This window comes from Callorhinus ursinus, unplaced genomic scaffold (assembly GCF_003265705.2).
Source record: "Callorhinus ursinus isolate GAN/ISIS: 27379988/994484 unplaced genomic scaffold, GSC_fseal_2.0 scaffold4, whole genome shotgun sequence".
Lineage (NCBI taxonomy): Eukaryota > Metazoa > Chordata > Mammalia > Carnivora > Otariidae > Callorhinus > Callorhinus ursinus.
Genome location: NW_027397066.1, coordinates 63,956,604 through 63,978,287, shown reverse-complemented (window position 1 = coordinate 63,978,287; position 21,684 = coordinate 63,956,604). Strand labels below are relative to the sequence as shown.

The 21,684-nt window shown below is 36.6% G+C and overlaps 1 pseudogene; it reads left to right on the top strand.

Annotated features, from left to right (window-relative positions):
* The first annotated feature begins 8,134 nt into the window (after positions 1-8,134).
* Positions 8,135-8,231, top strand: LOC112836152 (U6 spliceosomal RNA; annotated as a pseudogene).
* The last annotated feature ends 13,453 nt before the right edge of the window (positions 8,232-21,684 follow it).

The following is a 21,684-nucleotide window of genomic DNA, read 5'->3' as shown; positions in this document are numbered from 1 at the left end:
GAATATTGCCAATGGAGAAGCTCCCTCGAGTGTTGGTGTCCAGAGTTTTACTGGGATTCCATTAAGTGAACATGATTGATTGAATCATTGGCTATGCGATTGAACTGTCTTCAGCCTCTCTTCCCTCCCTGGAGGTCCGGTTGATACCATGTGACTCAAAGCAACAACCCTCTAATTACGTGTTTGGTCTTTCTGGTTGTGGCCAGCCTCCATCTCGAGTCTATCTCATTACCCCAAACTATTTAGGAGACCACCATAAATAACAAACACACTCTTATCACTCTGGGAATTCCAGAGATTTATAGGCTACCTCTCAGGAACCAGGGGAGAAATGCCAGACAAATTCTTAAATAAACAGAACTAAAACACAGGACTAGTTTTTAAGCCAATCCTTAACAAGATGGCAGACTCTTAGAGCCTTCTCCCATGTCAATAAATGGGATCTGATATTGTTCCTGTTGCTCTAAACCTGGCAAACAGAGCCAAATAAGTCTCCTCTCTCAAGGTTACTGGAAAATGACTCTGTATCTCTGTGACTGGCAGCTCCAATACGGACACATTCCATCTGCACTTAGGAACAAAGTTGCCTTTAATCGCTATAGTTAAACTCTGCCCAAAGCTTTCCACTGTCTTAACTTTCGCCCATACATTTAGATCCCTTGAACAATGACTAGAGCATGGATTTTGACTGAGAAACTTAAACCCTTCTAGACAATGTGACCTGGGACTGTTGGCTTCTTTCTACTTTCCCTGCCTGTTCACCATTAAAGACCCAACAGAATGTATACACGTTATGACAAGATAAAGAAATTAGATTTCAGACAGGAAGCTCATCGTTAATATGAGCCTGTCAGGTGTTTTTAAGGGAAGGAATTAACAAAAATTATTTCCTCATGGTATTGTACTGAAGAGACTCTTTCAAAACAACTTAGAAAGTAGATCTGAAGATTTCCTTTAACTATTATTTCATTCATTCTTAAGAAAATTGTTAAGCTTTGTACAGTGCATAAATGATTGCTTGATTTGTTTTAGTAATCTTTTCAACTATATGATCAGGCTGATTATAAGATTATTAAGCTGGCTTAATGTTACCTACTGTTGGCATGGTATTTTAGGAAATATGGTAAGAATGCTGAATGTGGAACTGAAAAATAGCTTAAGTGTCCATAGTCTTCGGTAGAATAATCATTACTTGGATTAGTTCAGTGAAATTTCAACAGAGAAATCTATGGTAGATTGAATTAGTAATGAAAATTGTTTAATTCCCTCTAGTCATAATTACACCTACACTTTGAAACAAAGTGTACTCCCCAAACCCTCAGCCATGTGACTTGCTTTGGTCAAAAAAAAGTGTTAACAGATGTGACATTACAGAGGACTGAAATGTGCTGGTACCTGGCCATGCATCCTGCAATTCTGCAGTTACCATGAGAAAACCATCCCCTGGATAGCTATTACAATTGTAGCCTGGACCCCAGAATCAGCACACATGGAGGAGATCTGAGCCTACCCTTCAGTGGAGACTAAAGTGGACTCAGACCCAACCCATAACTCGCAGCCAAGACCAGCTGAGCCCAGCCTAGTCAGTCAAGTCCTAGCCGATCTATTAACATGTAAGAGAATAAACGATTGCTACTTCTAAGCCACTGGATTGTGATTTTCTAATTGGTGTTTTGTGGCAATATTGACTAATGTGGAAATTTGTACCCAACAGTGGGGTGCTGCCATATCAAATATTTGAAATATGTGTATCAGTTTTGGGATTGGATGGTAGAAAACAAGAAAACTTGAGAAAAGTCTGAGAAAATATTACATGGAGACAACACGTGTTAAAACTGTCACCTATGAGAACCTCAAAAAGAGAAAAGAAATACCTATTGAATTTCCAGCATTGGAGGAAAAAAGTTTTGAGGCAAAAGTTGAAAATGTGCTGATTGGTACTAACTGCATTTGATAAGGTCCTACAATATTGAGATGAGCTCAGAAAATAACTTACTGGTAAATAAGAGTAAATAACTGTTGGTTTAAGCCACTGTGTTTTGGAGTGGTTTGTTACACAGCATTATTGTGGCAATAGTTGACAGATATAGAACCTAAAATCTACATTCATTTTAATCCAACAGCACTATGGTCTTCTTTCCCTCTATAAATATTGGCCAGTCTCTATGCTGGGTGTTATGAGGAATACAAAAGAAAAGGGAAAATCTAGCTTACAGAATTATTGATATTTGTGGGTCTTATTTTTAGATGAAGTGATTTGAAATATAATATTTATTGAAAGGGAAGTTAATACTTTAAAAATATCAATAATTTTATAACACAAACTGCTTTACATTACCTACAGATCTTTCTTGGCTTACAAAGAGGTTACAGTCAGATAAACTTATCATAAATTGAAAATAACATGTCAAAAATTCATTTAATATATTTAATCTACTGAACATCATAGTTGAGCTGAGCCTACTTTAAACGTGCTCAGAACACTTACTTTAGCCTACAGTTGGACAAAATGATGTAACACAAAGCTTATTGTATAATAAAGTGTTCCATATGTATGTAATTTATTGACTACTGTAGTGAAAGTGAAATACAGAATGGCTGTGTAGGCACAGAGTGCTTGAAAGTACATCAGTTCTTTAGCCTTACGATTGCGTGGCTGACTGGGCGCTACAGCTGCTGCCGCCCAGCATCATGAGAGCATTGTACTGCGTCTTGCTAGCCCAAGAAAAGATCAAAACTCAAAATTTGAAGTACAGGTTCTACTGAATGCATATTGCTTTCACACCATTATAAAGTTCAAAATTGTAAGTTGAAGAATCATGAATCGGGAACTGTTTATATTTTTAAATAGGCTCTGGCATCCTTACTACAAGACATTTTAAATATTGAAGGGTTGATAAAAACTGAATAATTCAATATTAAATTATGTTATACTTACGGGTTTTGCCTGTCAGTGAAAGAATAATAAATATTCTTGTATTTATTGTAATTGCTGGTTAATGCACCTCTGACCAAATTAAGACATCCCAGAGTTGAACTGAACCAATATGGCCAATTGATTAATTTGGTTTAAATCACTACCGGAGTCTTAATTCTATGAAGAGACCTCATAAATTCTAGCACGGTACAAGCCAACAAGGTTGCAGTGCCAGAGTTAATGTTTATGCCTGTGTCCTGGCTCAGTACATTATCCCCAAATGAAGACCAACCTAAAAGCAGTCCAAACATGAGATGGGCTGCCAGAGTAGATTTCCAGCATTATAGCAACTTGTACATATTTATTCACCTCAGTTGTCTGATTGAGAAAGAGTATCTATATCTATAAAGGGCAGGTACCTGGCACACAATGGTACCATAAATTGTCATAAAATGAGAGTATGAATATGATTATTATGTGGCCAAGAAGTTCACCATCTGACAGATACAACAACAAAGGCCACACCTTGTATTTACTTAGGGAAATTTTGTGCACAATCTCAAATTATTTTCTTACCCTCCCTCCCTCTGGTAGCCCATCCCTCCAGAAAGAAAAACAAAATTGAAATATGGGCACTAATCAGAACAGGAGAGGAAAATCCTCACTGTTACTGGGAACTCATGTAAAACTCAAATTTCAGTTGTGTCAAACATCCCAAGTTTAATATAAATGTTTTAAAATACTTTCTCACTGTATGCATTTAAACATATACAGAAGGTTTATCCAGTAAAACTAAATGATTTCTTGTCCCTCAGTGAGTTTTCCACTTTGAGTCATGAACCTTGTAAGCTTCATGATCCTCTCACCAGGGAGACCTTACCACATGCCACAGATTATATTTTTTCTTTCTTTCTTTTATAGCTGGAAAAAAAATTTCTGTTTCCATTTCTTAACTTGCAGTTTTATTCCCTATGCCAAACCAGACCTTTGGCTGTCCTTTCCCTAAAAATATAAGTTTTCCTAGTATTAAAGACTTTTAAAAATTTTCCAGAAGAGGTTTGTTATTTTTACTTAGTTTTTGGTTTTGTTTGCTGAAAAATGAGATATATGGAGACACACTATTTTTAAAGGCTCACTTTAATTTGTTGGATGATGACCAATCTAAAATATGTACTGTTAATATGGAATATGAAAACTCAGGAGACATTTCTAGATCAAAGACATCAGGCATTAGTAAGAGTGAACTGAACCAATTCTTGGAGTAGGATTTGCTTCTGTAGGATTCTCTTGTGACAAAAATCCCTTGTTAATACCTTCCAAATCAATCAAAATATTAAAGCCAACGTTATTTACATCCACCAAATGCAGTGAGACCCACTGACATCAGGGCTATGGAATTCTGGGTTTCACTTGCCCAGGAAGTTCACAAACAGTAACAATAAGCTATTAGCATATTTCCCACAGTCGGGACAGGGGATGACTGAACATTTAACCAGTGCCAAAATATCAGAATGCACCTCTTCTACTTAAGAATGGAATCTGTCAGCTCCTAAATTTCATGTATTTTCAAGCAGTTAGCACAGTTTACTGTCTGAAAACCATCATGTCACAGCTATTCTTTTTTTTAAGATTTATTTATTTATTTTAGGGAGGGAGAGAAAGAGAGAGCAGGAGGGGGAGGGGCAGCAGGAAAGGGAGAGAGAGAGAAGCCTGGAGCAGACTCCCTACTGAGCATGGCGTCAGATGCAGGGCTCCATCCCAGGACCCTGAGATCATAACCTGAGCCGAAATCAAGAGTCGGCCACTCAACTGACTGAGGCACCAAGGCGCCCCACGTCACTGCTGTTCTGATAGCCAATTGCTTCACAAAAGTTAAGTTAAAGGATCATTTTGTACATCCGACCATAATTGGCAGACAGGGATAATGTGTTCCATGTATATTTTATCATTGACCCAAGAGGGGAGAGCAAAAGGAGGGAGGGAAACCACTGCTCGCTTTTTTGGCATACAATAATTGGCTGTTTTGTAAAAAAGTAAATGAATCCAGAAAGCATGCATTCAGTTATTGGGAGAATCTGATGTCATCCCATCAAGAGAAACTGTTCAAGTTTCTATGGTATTTTCCATCAGCTGTTAATGCTGCTACTAAAATTAGGGCCAGGAACTCCATCCACAGCTGAAGTGACTTAAGTGGGTTTGGAAATAACATTTGTTCATACTCTCTTTGTAAAGTTATGGTTTGGGTAAGTATGGTATGTTGAAGGAGCTCATTTGTGGGATTTATTTCTGTATAAGTAACTGTAGCCAAGTTCAAGGGGTATGATGCCTATTTGAGATTTCTCAGTTCTACTTCAGTGGGTTGGAACACCCTGATCCAGTTTGGCTCAGAGATAATATTTCCTCTGGACTGGAGTTGTAAAGAAAGCAATTTAAAATGCATAAACACAGTGCCTGAGCCATGCAGTATATCCACCACCCAGCAGGGCATTCACACTAAACACTGCCTCACTTCCTAACGACTCAGCTGAAGTCCTCGCTCCCTTCCCAACTATTAATATTCATGTGAATTTGTACCAGTGGGGTCCAGGCAGAATAAAAAGCATCCTATTGGAACATCATAGAATAACCTAAAATTTCTAAGACCCAATTTCCCCCAGAACACGCTTTACAAAATGAAGAATCAGAAATTTTTATTTTGTCTTAATTCTGGTGTAGTAAAAAAATATGTTTATATATATAACTGGATGTCGGGAAACCTGAGTTATAGCTTTGGCTCAGACAACAAATAATTAGGTAATTTAACCAATATATATATGAGTGTTCACTATGTGAAGATCATAGTAGTAGATGCCAGAATCTAGAGGAAATTCCTAGTTGTTGCTCTTACAAAGTCTACAGTCTGGTGGTGGAAGCTAAATGAGTATTTCATTTTGGCAGGTAAGAACATTATCACTCTATAGACCCTATCAGTAAAGTGGAATAGTTAAAGCAGCTATTATTTTAGCTGTGATTTTATGATTTGGTGTAAAAAATATATCTCACAAGTCAAAAGTTTTCACAATGAACCATATATCGAGCACTATGCACTGTACTTTATATGCGTGCTGTCTCTTAATTCCCACAAGGACACCATGAGGCAAGATACTAATGCAGACATGTTATATGCCTGGCCCAAGGTCACACAGCTGGTTAAGTGGCAGACCCAGAATCGGGATGCCAGTCTGTCAGCCTCCAAAGGCCATGCTCTTACAACTGATGTAAACCACTTCAAAATAGGAGTAAACTAAGACTGTCCATCAGAGATATGATTAAGATGGAAATATAGCCTACAAGATAAAAGGTCATGATGCGTTTTCAGGATGAAACTGTGTTGGAGGGAAGATTGAGAGGAATCATTTCTAGATCACATCTGTTTAGAGATTAAGTACAGATATGTACTATTATATTCCATAATTTATAGTTTTCTTATTAAATAATAATCAAGAGAAGAACGTGAGCTGGAATGTGGTGGTTGGGAATCATAAAACATGTTTTTGTCTGCATACATTTATTGCTGGCTGGCTGACGAGGAAACCATGTGACAATCCACAGAGGCCCCAGCAGGGTGTCCTGGAAAGAGAGTGGCCCGGGAGCCTGACTCCTGCCAATGACTCTGCATGGCATTGGGAACTCATTTCCTTGAACTAGTATTCAGTGCTTCTATCTGAAAAACGAAGACAATGGATCTGGTCCAGTTTTTAGCTTTTTGTGTCTGTTTCCAAAGGAATTAAGCTCCATGATATAGTCTAACTTTGGAAGTAGAAAGCCCAATATCCACTAAATATATTATATATATATTAGACTTGGGTTTTTGCTTCCTGTTAGAAATACTTTTCCTGTCTCTAACCCTCACTGGAACACACACACCCTTTCTCTCTCTCTCCCCCTCATTGTTTCTCTTTCTTACCTGCCTAATCTCCAGTCATTCTTTCAGGTCTCAACTTAGAAATCCCTCTGTTAGGGAAGCTTTCACTGACTCCCAAAGTCTTAGTCAAGTGTTCTCCTGACTCTATAAAAGAACTGTGCTTCCTCTGTCACTGAGATGTTGTGAGGGTTGGATTCAATAATACATGTACAGTGCTTGTATCATGCTCGGCTCATAAAAGTACTCAGTAACTATTAGCTAACATAATCATCACCATTATCATCATGATTATCAAGCTTATGACACTATGTTTAATTAGTCTCTTTGAATCTCTGTGTCATCTACGAGGTGTTAGGTTTAGCAGGGACTATAACGGTCTGACCTACTATTGCATCACCAGCGACTTAACACAGTGAATGACAAGAGTAGGTAAATATGTCTTAATTAATTTTAAATAACACATAGCAGTTTACATAAGGAGACTCTCATTTATGCAACAAAGCAAGTTAAGCCTGTAAACAGTGGTATTCTAATGGTACAGAATGAAACCTGCAATTGAAATAATTATGTTATGAGGGTTATAATCAAATTATGAACTAAATTTTATGGAGACATAAAAAAAGAAGTAATTGATCTTGCCTGGGAGGTGAAGTACACAACACTTGAGTGGAGCCTTGTAGAACCAGAGTGATTTCACCAAGCAGCAGAGGTGTGAGAAGGGTTATATCACACAGGAGAAAAATGGTATAAATAAAAACACAAGGTGAGAAACTGCAGAATGTGTTTCTATTACTGACTTACTAGATCCCTGGGAGGGTGCCCTGGGGGTCAGAGAGAGGGTTATTGGAGAGCAAAGGGAGATGACAATGGGAAGACAGTTTAGACTTTTAAATGTCTTAAATGTCATGCTATTATATCCTGTTATGGAGCTTTCAAAACACTTTTCCTCATCTCTTAGTCACCGCTCAACACCATGTAATCTGTATCTCGACTTTTATGAAAAGCTAGTTAAGCATTCACCACAGCTATTCACTTGGGATTCTATTTTGACTTTCTGTTTAACATTTCCTCTTTTCCAGCCTCCACCTCCATTTCTGAAACACGTCTCAAATTCAAATAATTATGCCCACTCTCTGCTGCTGAGCTCAAGTCATTAAAATATTACCTACCTGATCTCTTATTTGCAATAGATCGTTCAGATCACTTCCAGTTACTTCTGAAACATTAAACACTCATCTGATCCATTGTTTCTACTCTAAATTTTAATTTAATCTACGAGAATCACTCCATTTATTTTTAAAATAATGTTTTCTGTGCTTGCTTTGGCAGTACCTAAAGTTGGAACAATACAGAGACTATTAGCCCCTGCACAAGAATAACATGAGAATTCATGAAGCATTAAAATAATAATAATAATAACTTATTATTACTATTTTGTGAGAAGAAAGTATTGTAGCAATGTTCCACATGCTAAAAGATTCTACATTTCTCTCTTATATACTCTATTGAGAGTTTGATCAGTGAGGTCTCACTCAGCGGCTAAATTATCATGAATCTGGTGAATAAAATCAAACTGCTAGGAAAAACACTTTGAAACCTGTGTGGCTTAGTCAGTTGAGCACCCAACTCTTGATTTCGGCTCAGGTCATGATCTCAGGGTCTCGAGATCCAGCCCTGCGTCAGACTCTGCACTCAGCGAGGAGTCTGCTTGTTCCTCTCCCTCTGCTCCCCACCCCCCCCGACTCTCTCTCTCAGATAAATAAATAAAATATTTTAAAGTTTAAGTGGACAATACTTACAGTTTGCCATAAAAAGCATTTCTAATCTCCAGGCTATAAATCAATATTCTTTTAATCTATTTATACATTTTTTCATTATTAAAGAAAAAGGTCTTTTCTTAGAGAAGTGCGTAAAAATTCACTTCCTGATAAGATTCAAAATAAATATCGATTATTTTATTAAAGGTTGCAAAATCATGATTCTCCAATTCTATTATTCCATCGACATCTACCAGTAAGAATTCTTCTCAAAGAACATTATTTATTTTTTTATTATTTATTTATGTATTTAACAGAGAGAGCGAGCACAAGCAGGTGGAGTAGCTGGTAGAGGGAGAGGGAGAAGCAGGCTCCCTGATGTGGGGCTCGATCCTAGGACCCTGGGATCATGACCTGAGCCGAAGGCAGTTGCTTAACAAACTGAACCACCTAGGCACCCCAAAAAACTTTCCTTTAGTAGCCAGCACTAGTTAGCTTCAAATTCATTTCATAAAGGAAAAACAGGTTAAATTTTTATTTTTAGTTTTTTGCTTTTGAATAAGGTAGTTAGTGAATTGAGTTTTGTTGCTTTCTCTCTTATGCTATGAACTTAATGGACTTTTACATAACAATTTTTTCCCTAATAAATTGTATTCAGTGTTCTTTTTGATGCTTAAATTTTATTATCTTTGATTGTTGAGATCCTCTTCATATTGGCTTCTATGGCCTTTTGCGGTAATTCATTTTCTTTGATAGCTTGCATTTTGGCCTCCCCCAGATCTTAGGTTCATCTTCTATAACTTGGCTTAGACTTAGAAATAGTCATTCTTCTGGTGCTTTTATGGAAATAAATAAATATAGACCATAATCCAGGTAATAGATAGCTCATTGCTATTGTTATTGCTTTTCAGTGGACAAAACCATGAAATGAGCTGGTGGTGGTTGTTATTTTTGTCAATTCATGCAGATATTTCCAATTCAAATTGAATTATGTGATTTTTGTTTATTTCTTTGTTTTCATACCTCTCTCTCTTTTCCCCTCTTACAACAAAATTTTTTTTGTGCTAACACATTAATGTAATTGCTTTCTTAGCTCTGATTGTCTACAAAACAGAACCAGAAGGAGATCACCTATTAAGGGTTTATTTATTGGAAGATGCAAACCCAAACACAAGACACGTCGAATGAGGGTAAAAGGGAATTGAGGCAGAGGAAGAAGCCTAGTCATGTAAGAAACCTTCCAATCAGGCTTTCATAAATGACTGGCCTCAGAATAGTCCTCAGTGGGGGAAAAGGAAGTGAGAAGAATTTATTTTCAGGCTTCCTCCTGACTCCTGGTGCACTGGTCAGTTTGTCTCAAAAGTTGTTAATGGCCCTACACTTCCACATGTGTTGCCTGGAATTATCCAGGAAGCCTAGGGACACCAAATCCCACACTCTATTAGGCTACATATCATCTAAGTACATAGCACTTAGAGGAGCTAGAGCATCTTTGGGTCTGGTCAGGTCAGGCCTGTGCACTGGAGCTGATGCGGCTCCCGCCATGGCAGACATGATAAAGCCCAAACCCTCATTCAGGAGTCCAAGACAACTGGGCAGTATTTGGATAGGAGGATGTGATAGCAGCAGCTGGGGCTCTCTCCTGAGCAAGCAGGCAGGTGCCGAAGAGTCCACAATGGTAGAACCCTAAATGTTTTCACATTAAAACTGAATTTAAATCTTTAAGCCAAATTATATAGTTTCATTAAAAAAATGAATGGAAGAAAAAAATAATCATGTTATTTATCTTATTTTTAACAGTTATCTGCAGAAATTCATAAATGGGTCCTATACAGTTTCTTATTTGCTCTATCCTAACACACACACACACACACACACACACACACACACTAAAATTAATGGTATCAACAATATTTCTAAAAATTAGATTAATGAATGAAACGTAAGACTTTTTTGAAGCTCAGTTTTTAATATTTTTCATCAAGGATATACAGTCAAAATACTGGGTATAAAAGTCAATTACAGTAAGTATTTTCTTCATGTATATATCTTGCCAATTTGACATATAATTGGTTCATTCATTTCAGTTTGGTTCAGTGTTTTAGGAATAGATATATTTTTCCATTTTAAAGTAATTTATTTTTGGAGTATGAAAATTATATATGTTCCCAAGGTGAGAATTATATAAGAAAACATATTTAGAGAAGTTCTGTTCTAGAAGTTAACTGCCTTCTTTATCCTATACTCTTTCCCATTTAATTAACCATTTTTATAACATTGATTTATCCTTCCAAAATTTCTTTTTACAAATATATATCTATATTTATATTTCACTACCACTTACACAAAACACAATTTACTTTTAAAAACTGTTTTGCATCTTGATTTTTTTTTTACTTAATATAGCCAGTCATTTCAGGTCAGTATATACAAAACTTCCTCATTCCTTTCAGTGTGTGCATAATATTTTCAACTTAATTTTAAAGAAGACTAAACCAGAGGTACTGTAGTTCCTTACTTTTTATTCTCCAGAGCCAGTACATTTTTGGGCACCCTGATTTAACTCATAGTGTAATTAAAGAAATGCTATAGTGAGTATTTCAGTGTTAAAATAGGAATGTTTGCAAATACTTCCTCCTTTTCTCAGGTCATCTTATTAGAACACTTAATCTCTCTAGAAACCTTGCTATGAACTGAATGTTGATGTCCCCCTAAATTCATATGCTGAAGTCCTAATCCCTGGTGTGATGGCATTAGAAGGTGGGGCCATTGGGAGGTAATTAGATTCACTTGAGGTCATGATGGTAGGGTCCTCATGATGGGATTAGTGTCCTTATAACAGGAGGAAAAGAGACCAGAGCTCACTTTCTCCCCACCATATAAGGACATAGCAAGAAGGCAGCCACTGCAAGCCAGGAGAGGGATCTCAACAGAACCAAATTGGCCAGCACCTTATTTTAGACTTCCTAGCTTGCAGAACTGTGAGAAATAAATATCTGTTGTTTAAGCCACCCAGTCTATGATATTTTGTTATAGCATCTCAAGCCGATTAAGATAAACTTCAACATCATTCACCCACTGCCAGATTTAAATAAAGTAAATAACTTAAGAACATCTATGGCAGGCAGTTAAGTGGATTTATTTGACCTGAGATTTGTTGTTGTTTTCAGCCAAAGCTTCAACAGCTTTCTTTTACCTCACATAGCAAATGAGAAGGAGCCATCTTCTCTGGAACAATCCAAGGGCAGGCCTTTCTCAGTACCTCTCATCAAATCTGTTTGGAAAGTCTCCACATGGGCTTGTTTAGCCTTCCCACATAGATTTGGATCTCATAGACTTCAGCCTTTTTCAATCTGAGCAGAATAGAGAAAAAAAAAATTAGGGCATAACTGGCAGAGCAAAGTACTATGATTATCTTTTTTTAATCAGGAAAAAAAATTACTTCCCCATAGTCTCTTAACTCTAGCTCTTTAGAAATGTTATCAAATTATTTTCTAAACATAATTTTTTGAATTTTGTTAAGTTTTTTTTTTAATTCCAGTGTAGTTAACATACAGTGTTATATTAGTTTCAGGTGTACAATATAATGATTCTATTCCTCGATCAGTGCACATAATGATAAGTATACTCTTTAATCTCCATCACCTATTTCACCCATGCCCCACTCACCTCCCCTCTGGCAAGGGCTAGTTTGTTCTCTATTGTTAAGAGTCTGTTTCTCAGTTTGTCTCTATTTCTTTCCTTTTTGCCCCTTGTTTGGTTTCTTAAATCCCACATATAAGTGAAATCATATGGTATTTCTTTTTCTGACTGACTTATTTTGGTTGGCATCATACCTTCTAGATTCATCCATGTCATTGCAAATGGCAAGATTTCATTCCTTTTTATGGCTGGATAATATTGCTATATATATGTATATATGTGTATATATATATATATATATACCAGTTCTTTATCTATTCATCTATCCATAGACATTTGGACTGCTTCCATTATTTGGCTATTGTAAATAATGCTGCAATAAACATAGAGATCTATGTATCTCTTCAAATTAGTGTTTTTGTACTCTTTGGGTAAATAGTAGTGGAATTACCTGATTGTAGGCTAGTTCAATTTTTAAATTTTTGAGAAACCTCCATACTGTTTTCCAAACTGGCTGCATCAGTTTGCATTCCCACCAATAGTGCAAGAGGGTTCCTTTTTCTCCACATCCTTGCCAACACTTGTTGTTTCTTGTGTTTTTTATTTTAGCCATTCTGGCAGGCATGAGGTGATACCTCATTGGGTTTCGATTTGCATTTCCCTGATGACGAGTGATGTTGAACAACTTTTCATGTGTCTGCTGGCCACCTGTATGTCTTTTTTGCAGGAATGTCTGTTCATGTCTTCTGTCCATTTTTTAAAAGATTTTATTTATGTATTTGATAGAGAGAGAGCATGAGCCGGAGGAGGGGTAGAGGGAGAGGCAGAAGCAGACCCCCCTCTGAGCAGGGATTCCTAATGCCAGGCTTGATCCTGGGATTCTGGCATCACAACCTGAGCCAAAAGCAGATGCTTAACTGACTGAGCCACCCAGGCGCCCTCCCCTCCCACTTTCTTTTTTTTTTTTAAGATTTTATTTGTCTTCTTGCCCATTTTTAATTGGATTATTTTTGGGGTGTTGAGTCATTTAAGTTCTTTATATGTTTTGAATACTAACCTTTTGTCAGATATGTCCTTTATAAATATCTTTTCCCATTTAGTAGGCTGTTTTTAGTTTGGTTGAATTGTTTCCTTTGCTGTGTAGAAGATTTTATTTTGATATAGTCCCAATAGTTTATTTTTGCTTTTATTTCCCTTGCCTCAGGAAACATGCCTAGAAAAATATTGCTACAGCTAATGTTAGAGAAATTATTGCCTGTGCTCTCTTCTAGAATTTTTATGGTTTCAGGTCTCACATTTAGGTTTTTAATTCATTTTGAGTTAATTTTGGTGAGTGGTTAAGAAAGTGGTCCCGTTTCATTCTTTTGCATGTAGTTGTCCAGTTTCCCAACACCATTTGTTGAAGAGACTGTCTTTTTCCCCATCACATATTCCTGCCTCTTCTGTCGAAGATTAATTGACCATAAAATTGTGGGGTTTTTTTCTGGGCTTTCTATCCCATTCCATTTTTCTGTGTGTCTGTTTTTGTGCCAGTACCATATTGTTTTGGTTACTACAGCTTTGTCGTGTAACTTGAGATCTGGAATTGTGATACCTCCAGCTTTGTTTTTCTTTTTCAAGATTGTTTTGGCTATTTGGGGTCTGTGTGATGCTATACAAATTTTAGGATTGTTTGTTCTAGTTCTGTGAAAAATACTATTGGTATTTTGATAAGGATTGAATTAAATCTATAGATTGCTTTGGGTAGTATGGACATTTTGGCAATATTTGTTCTCCAATCCATGAGTATGGATTATCTTTCAGTTTGTTTGTATCATCTTCAATTTATCAGGTAATGCAGGCCTTGTAGAATGAATTTGAAAGTTTTCCTTCTATTTTTTTTGGAATAGTTTGAGAAGAATAGGCATTAACTCTTTTTTATTTTTAAAAAAATTTAAGATTTTATTTATTTATTTATTTAGATAGAGCGTGAGTGAGATAAAGGACAGAGGGAGAGGGAGGGAAAGAATCCCAAGCCGACTCTGCCCTGAACTCAGAGCCCACCCCGGGGACCCTGAGATCATAACCTGAGCCGAAATCAAGAGTCAGATGCTCAACCAACTGAGCCACCCAGGTGTGCCAGTATTAGCTCTTCTTTAAATGTTTCATAGAATTTATCTGGGAAGCCATCTGGTCCTAGGCTTTGTTTGTTTGTTGGGAGTTTTATGATTACTGATTCAATTTCACTGCTGGTAATCAATCTGTTCAAATTTTCTATTTCTTCTTGATTTAATTTTGGAAGGTTGTAGGTTTTAGGAATTTATCCATTTCTTCTAGGTTGTCCAATTTGTTGGTATATAATTTTTCATAATATTCTCATAATCCTTTGTATTTCTGTATTGGTTGTTATTTCTCCTCTTTCATTTTTGATTTTGTTTATTTGAGTCCTTACTCTCTTTTTTTATGAATCTGGCTAAAGGTTTATCAATTTTGTTTGTCTTTTCAAAGAATCAGCTCCTGGTTTTATTGATCTATTCTATTAGTTTTTTTAGTTTCTATTTCATTTATTTATGCTCTAATCTTTATTATTTCCTTCCTTCTATTGGTTTTGGGTCTTGTTTGTTCTTCTTTTTCTAGCTCTTTAGGTGTAGGGTTAGGTTGTTTATTTGAGATTTTTCTTGCTTCTTGAGGTAGGCCTGTATTGCTATAAACTTCCCTCTTAGAAGAGCTTTTGCTGCATCCCAAAGATTTTGGACCATTGTGTTTCCTATTCATTTGTTTCCATGTATTTTTTTATTTCCTCTTTGATTTCTTAGTTGACCCATTCATTGTTTAGCAGCATGTGATTTGGCCTCCTTATATTTGTGTTCTTTCCAGGTTTTTTCTGGTGATTGAGTTCTAGTTTTATAGTGTTGTGGTCAGAAAAGATGCATGGAATGACTTTGATCTTTTTGAATTTGTTGGTATGTGTTTTGTGGTCTAATACATATTCTATTCTGGAGAATGTTTCTTGTGCATTAGAAAAGAATGTATATTCTACCTTTTTAGGATGAAATGTTCTGAATATATCTGTTAAATCCATCTAGTCCAATGTGTCATTTGAAGCCACTATTTGGATCATCTATCCATTGATGTAAGTGGGGTGTTAAAGTCCCCTACTACTATTGTATTACTATTGAATACTTTCTTTATGCTTGTTATTAACTGCTTTAAGTATTTCGGAGCTCCCATGTTGGGTGCATATTTACAATTGTTATACTTCTTGTTGAATTGTCCCCTCAATGATTATATAGTGTCCTTCTTTGTCTCTCATTATAATCTTTGTTTCAAAGTCTGTTTTGTCCAATGTAAGTATTGCTACCCTGACTTACTTTTGACACCCATTTTGCATGATAAATGCTCCTCCATCTTTTCACTTTCAATCTGCATGTGTCTTTAGGTCTGAAATGAGGTCTATTGTAGGCAGTATATAGATGAATCTTGCTTTTTTATCCATTCTGTCACCCTATGTCTTTTGATTGGAGTATTTAGTCAGTTTACATTCAAAGTAAATATTGGTAGGTATGCATTTATTGACATTTTGTTATTCATTTTATGGTCATTTTTACTTGTTCCCTTCTTCTCTTGTTCTCTTCTTTCACTGTTAGTTGTCTTTCTTTAGTGAAATACTTGGATTCCTTTTTTCTGTTTTCTTCATATCTATTACTGGTTTTAGATTTGTGGCTACCATTAGGTTTGTATATACCATCTTCTCCATATAACAGTCTATATTAAGTTGATGGTCATTTAAATTTGAACCCATTCTTACTCCTCTCCTCTCCACATTTTAGGTAAGTGCTGTCATACTTTACATCCTTTTATTTTGTGAGTCCCTTGACTGATTTTTACAGATGTACTTATTTTTACTGCCTTTCTGCTTCTTACTTTCTTTACTCTTGTTTATGAATTTTCTACTCAAACAGTCCCTTTTAACATTTCTTGTAGGGCTGGTTTATTGGTCATAAATCCCTTTAATTTTTGTTTGTCTGAGAAACTCTTTATGTCTCCTTCTATTCTGAGTGATAACCTTGCTGGATAGAGTATTCTTGGCTGCATTTTTTCCTTTCAGCACTTTGAATATATCATGTCACTCTCTTCTGGCCTACAAGATTTCTGCCGAAAAATCAGCTGATAACATTATGGGATTTCCTTTGTATGTAACTGCCTTCTTTTCTCTTATTGCTTTTAAAATTCTGTCTTTATCATTACTTTTTGCCATTCTAATTACCGTGTGTCTTTGTGTGGTCCTCCTTGGGTTGATTTTCTTGGGGAATCTCTGTGCCTCCTGGTTCTGGATTTCTGTTTCTTTCCCCAGATTCAGGAAGTTTTTGGCTACTATTTATTCAAATAAATTTTCTGCCCCCTTTTCTTTCTCTTCTCCTCTGGGATGCCTATAGTGTGAATGTTATGATGCTTGATGGTGTCACTGATTTCCTTAAGTCTAGTCTTTTGCATAATATTTTTTTCTCTCACTTGCTCAGCTTGATTACTATCCATTACTCTGTCCTCTAGGTGACTGATTCATTCTTCTGCTTTTTCTAGTCTACTATTTACGCCATCTAGTGTATTTTTAATTTCATTTATTGTGTTCTTCATCTCTGATTGGTTCTTTTATATCTCATTGTTAAGGGTCTCACTAATTTCCATCACTCTTTTCTCAAGTCCAGAAAGTACATTTATGATCATTACTTTAAATTTTCTGTCAAGTACATTAATTATATCTGTTTTCTTTAGGTCTCTTGCTATGGCTTTGTCCTGTTCTTTCATTTGGGACACTTTCCTCTGTTTCTTCTTTTTGTCTAACTTTCTGTGTCTGTTTCTTTGTGTTAGGAAAGACAGCCATGTCTCCTGCACTGGAAAGTAGTGTCCTTATGAAGAAGAGGTCTTTTAGTGCCGTGCTATGTAGCATCCCCTGTTCATCAGAACCTGGTGCTTCAGGGGTGTCTCCTATGTGTGTTGCATGTGCCCTGCTGTTGTGGCTGAGCCAATTTTTCCTTCAGTCCAGTCATCTGCAATGGTTCTTTGCCTGTTGTGGGTAGTCATTGGTTCTTGTGGTGTTAATGGGCCAGTCTGGTGACTCCCTGGGCTTGCATTTGGTCAGACCAGGTGGTTGTCAGAGATGTAGTAGCACCACACCGCCAGGCATTTTCTTTCTGTTTTCCCCTGAGAACCTTTCTTTGGTGTGTGGGGTCTGCAGTCAGACCACTTGTCTGCCTCCAGCCCACTTCTGGGACCCACATCTGATTGGTATGTGTGGTTATCTTTCCTTCTCTCTGAAGCAGAAGTCACTTTGGAATGGCACTGGCCACTTTAAGGGCTGCTTACACACTTGCAGGCCTGTGGCACAGCCCTGCATGAGCTCCCAGAGAGTATTGGAGAGGGCAGATCCACTGAAGCACAGCACTGGAGGGCAGTGTGGGGTGTGGGCAGTGGTGCTAGCAAGCCTTATGTGCCCTGGGTTCTCTGTGCAAGGGGCCCTTCAGTGCCAGGGCTGCAGTGGGCTGTCCAGAGGAGTAGATTTGTGGGAGCACAGGGCAAGGGGGATGAGGGACATTGTTAGCAAGTTAGATAACATGTCCCTTGGGTGGCCATGTGTTTACACTGTGGGGTGGGGGAAGGAAATGGTGCCTGTCAGTTTTCTTTATTCCTGGAGGAGTTCCTCAATGATTTCTGTCCCTCTGGGACCTGATTTGAGATTAGCAAATAACTCTCCCTCCTGTATGAGCTAGCACCTTTCAAACTGCTGCTTCTATGCTGTATCCCTGTGGGTTGTTAGTTGTGCTGTCTCTTTGAAGGTGGGGAATCAGTTTCCTCTGGTCCTCCTGACTCTCCCAGAGCCAAGCCTACTGATTTTTAAAAATTCCAGGGTTTAAGTCCCATGGGTTGTAAGAACTCATGAAATTCTGCCCCTCTGGTTTTCAAAGCCAAATGTTATAGTGATTTGTCTTCTTTGGAGAGCAGGATCTCCGTTTTGGGAGTCTGTTTCTCTCCCTATTTGTGTCCACAGAGTCCCTCCCTCCCATAGACAGTCCTATGAGTCTGCTTACTTCCTGTCTTTTGGCCCTTCCTACACTCTTCAGTGTGGCTCTTCTCTACATTTAGCTGTGGAGTTTGTTCTGCCTGTCTTCAGGTCATTCTCTGGGTTATTTACACTGATGTGAGTTTCATGTAGTTGTATTTGTGGGACCAGGTATACCTAGAGCCCTCCCACTCTGCATTTTCTTCCTAAACATAAATTTTTAAGCAAAGCTATTTGGTTTTGTTATAAGATCAATGAAAGAAAGATTACTGTTACTCATCCCTTCCCCCCCATTGTCAAAATGTTTCCATACCCAATTTTGAAATGTCTTTGATGAGTAGAAGGCTTTAATGACACAGATAATTTGGAGTAGACAGTGTTTTACTATCTTTAATATAATTTTACTGTTATTTGTACACTAGTTCTATTAATCTACCTTTAGTACAGGACATATCCAAACATTTAATTTGCTAAGATGTTTTCTAATATCAAAAATGTACTATAGTGAGAATTGAAGAGGTAGTTTTTTGAATATCTGATCATGGTTTTCCATTATTCCTCACATGACAAAATATCCATCTAAGCCTCTGCCCTCTCTCCATGCTTTATTTTTATTAGCTTTTCCCCACAGAAGAGAGAGGGGATTGTGATTTGTCAGACAATGAGAAAAGCATTAGGCCAGGTTTTCAAATGGGAAGGTTTACTGTGACTTAAAGATAGGATCTTGTGCTCCACACATGATTTGCCAGTGCCTGGCCTCCATTCATGCAGGCCAGGTTAACCTCCTACCTCTCTGTTTAGGTTCTTCTGTTTGAGACTAAGTAGATACAGCATCTGACTGTCCAGAGTAGATGACCAGGATAACAACTCCAGAACAATTACATGATGGAGTAAAAGACTGAGGTCTTTCTCCAAAGCAAACATCTTGGGCAAGTATTAGGAACTTAACCTTATATTTGTAATAAATTAGGTACTTTGTGTCTCTTTGACATTTTCCTTCTTCTTTAAAATTCAACAGTGAAAAGTGAGTGTATTTGGGCAGTACATTTGAGCACTAACACTTGATATGGAAAATTCTATAATGCTCTGTAAATTCTCTACCTTTTGTGTCCATAGAACACCTTCTTCTACTTCCATCATTACCACAGATCATCTACGAACATCTTTTTAGACTCTAGAGATCCAGACTCTGATCAGGTAATAACAGATTCTAGACCCAGATTGGCTGAGTTAAAAATCTCTAATCTATAGCTTACAAACTGTGTGATCCTGAGCATCAAGTTGCCTTTCTGTGCCTTGGTTACCTCGTCTGTACACTAATTATAAAAATATAATAATAATATAACAACACAATATAAAATACTATATTATTATACTTATATAATAACAATTATATTAATCCTAATCCTATGTAGTAGGACCTAAAGAATATGAATATATATAAATATATACATACATAATATATAATCTCATACATATCATATGTATAAAACAGTACCTGGCTTATAAATTGAAAATTCTGGTTTAAGGTTTTTATTAATTTGTCTTTATAATCTCTATAATTTATTTCATGCCATTGAAAGTTGCAAGAGGGTAGCTGGTGCTATCTCAAAGATACAGCTGAAACATTTTTTTTAAAAAGCATACATACATATATATGGAAATGGGAATATTTGATAATATGATAATGCAATAGAAAATGTGAGTTAAATCAGACAATTAAAAATACTTTGTGAAGAAAGACAGGCAAAATAACATAGATATTCTTTGATCTGTCATAGTTTAAATGCAGATGTATTTAAAAGTCAGAAGTTAAGCTCTCAAGGTCCTTTGCAAGGCTCTAATTCCATAATACAAAGGAAATGTTCCTTTTTGAGATGTCCCAATTTTGAGATTAATGCATGCACATTTTCTATTAAGATATACATGGAGAAAGAAAGTTAGGTAGACATAGATTGTTTAATTCAGATTTGCCTACTTACAGATGGTAACATTCTGTGCAATAATAATGCTCTCAAAACCATTTGCAAATTTGTCCAGCACAACTCTGCCTTTAATGATGAAGTTTCCACAGTGGCAGATGGCAGAGTGAGCAGTGAAGGATGCTGCCGACCCACCAGGGTTATGTCTGTCACTAAAGCGATCTGGCTCCAAAAGCCAAAGTCTGTTGAGGTCATACTGGCTATTGCTCCATTGGAATGACTTGATTGATCGCATTTGTGGTTATTCCATAAATGATGACCTTCTAGAAGGGGTCCTGGCAGTTTCATCCTGCTGTAGGAAAATGATAGAGAGAAACACACAGTATCTGCAGTCTATCGACATATCATAGAAACAAAGGGGCAATTTATGGAACTTAAAAAGAAAACATTCACTGGATGTTGCTGTTCCCTTCTTGTGTCTCAATGGTTAAGTAGCTTGTCGAAACAGCTGCAGTACTACTTTTAATATTGTCACATTTAGAGAGGGAAAAGGAAATGAGAACAAGATAAGAAAATATATTTTTAAATGAATTTTTTAAAAAGCAAGGATTATAATTTTAATGAGAGCATATAAACTTGAATTGAAATCCAGTTATTCTCTAAGCATCTAAAATTGGCAGAGAGTGTAGATAAAAGAAAATAAATTTAAAAACTTCAGTGACCAAGTGAACCGTTAGTATATTGTGGAGAAAATTATATACTATTCCATGGGAAGTTTAACCCAATAAAATACCACTTATGAAGTACATTATATTGAAATCATCAAGATCCATTTATAATGTGATATTGTTGGACTCATTTATCATGTAGCAAGAATGTGAGTGTACTTTTCAAAACTGAATTTATTGTCAACATCACTTACACTGGAAGGAACAAAGTGTACTCCTCTGTCCCTATTTATTGAACAGTAACACAGAAAATTACAGAAAAAAATTAATTCTCTTGCGTCACTGACTAAATTAAGAAGAATAGCTCTTGTGTGTAAAGTTACTCATTAATAGTAATAGCAACAATACTTTCATTTATAATTACTTGCTTTATTCAGAAACTTCTGAGTATTGCATTACCTGTCTTCAATTCTTATGACAACTGGAAGACTTATTTGGAGACTCCATGAGGAGCCAAGCCAGTGCTGTGCTGAACCAGTGAGAGCTTCTTGTGAAATTTTCAGGAAATTTGCAAGCTATTGTTAAATATGGCCATTAGTAAAAATTAAATTATATAAACTTATGATTACATAAATTATATTTAAAAAGGTAATACATAGAACTCATCATGCTCTAAATATTTCATTACATTTTACTATTATCTATGTACTTGAGGTCTTTTACATTTATGTTTCACGTATGTATATGAATGGAATACTATACAATGGTGTGCTACTGTGCATGTCTTCCCAACTCTGTGTTCAGTGATGTCATACTATGCAGGTAGCTTTAAATCAG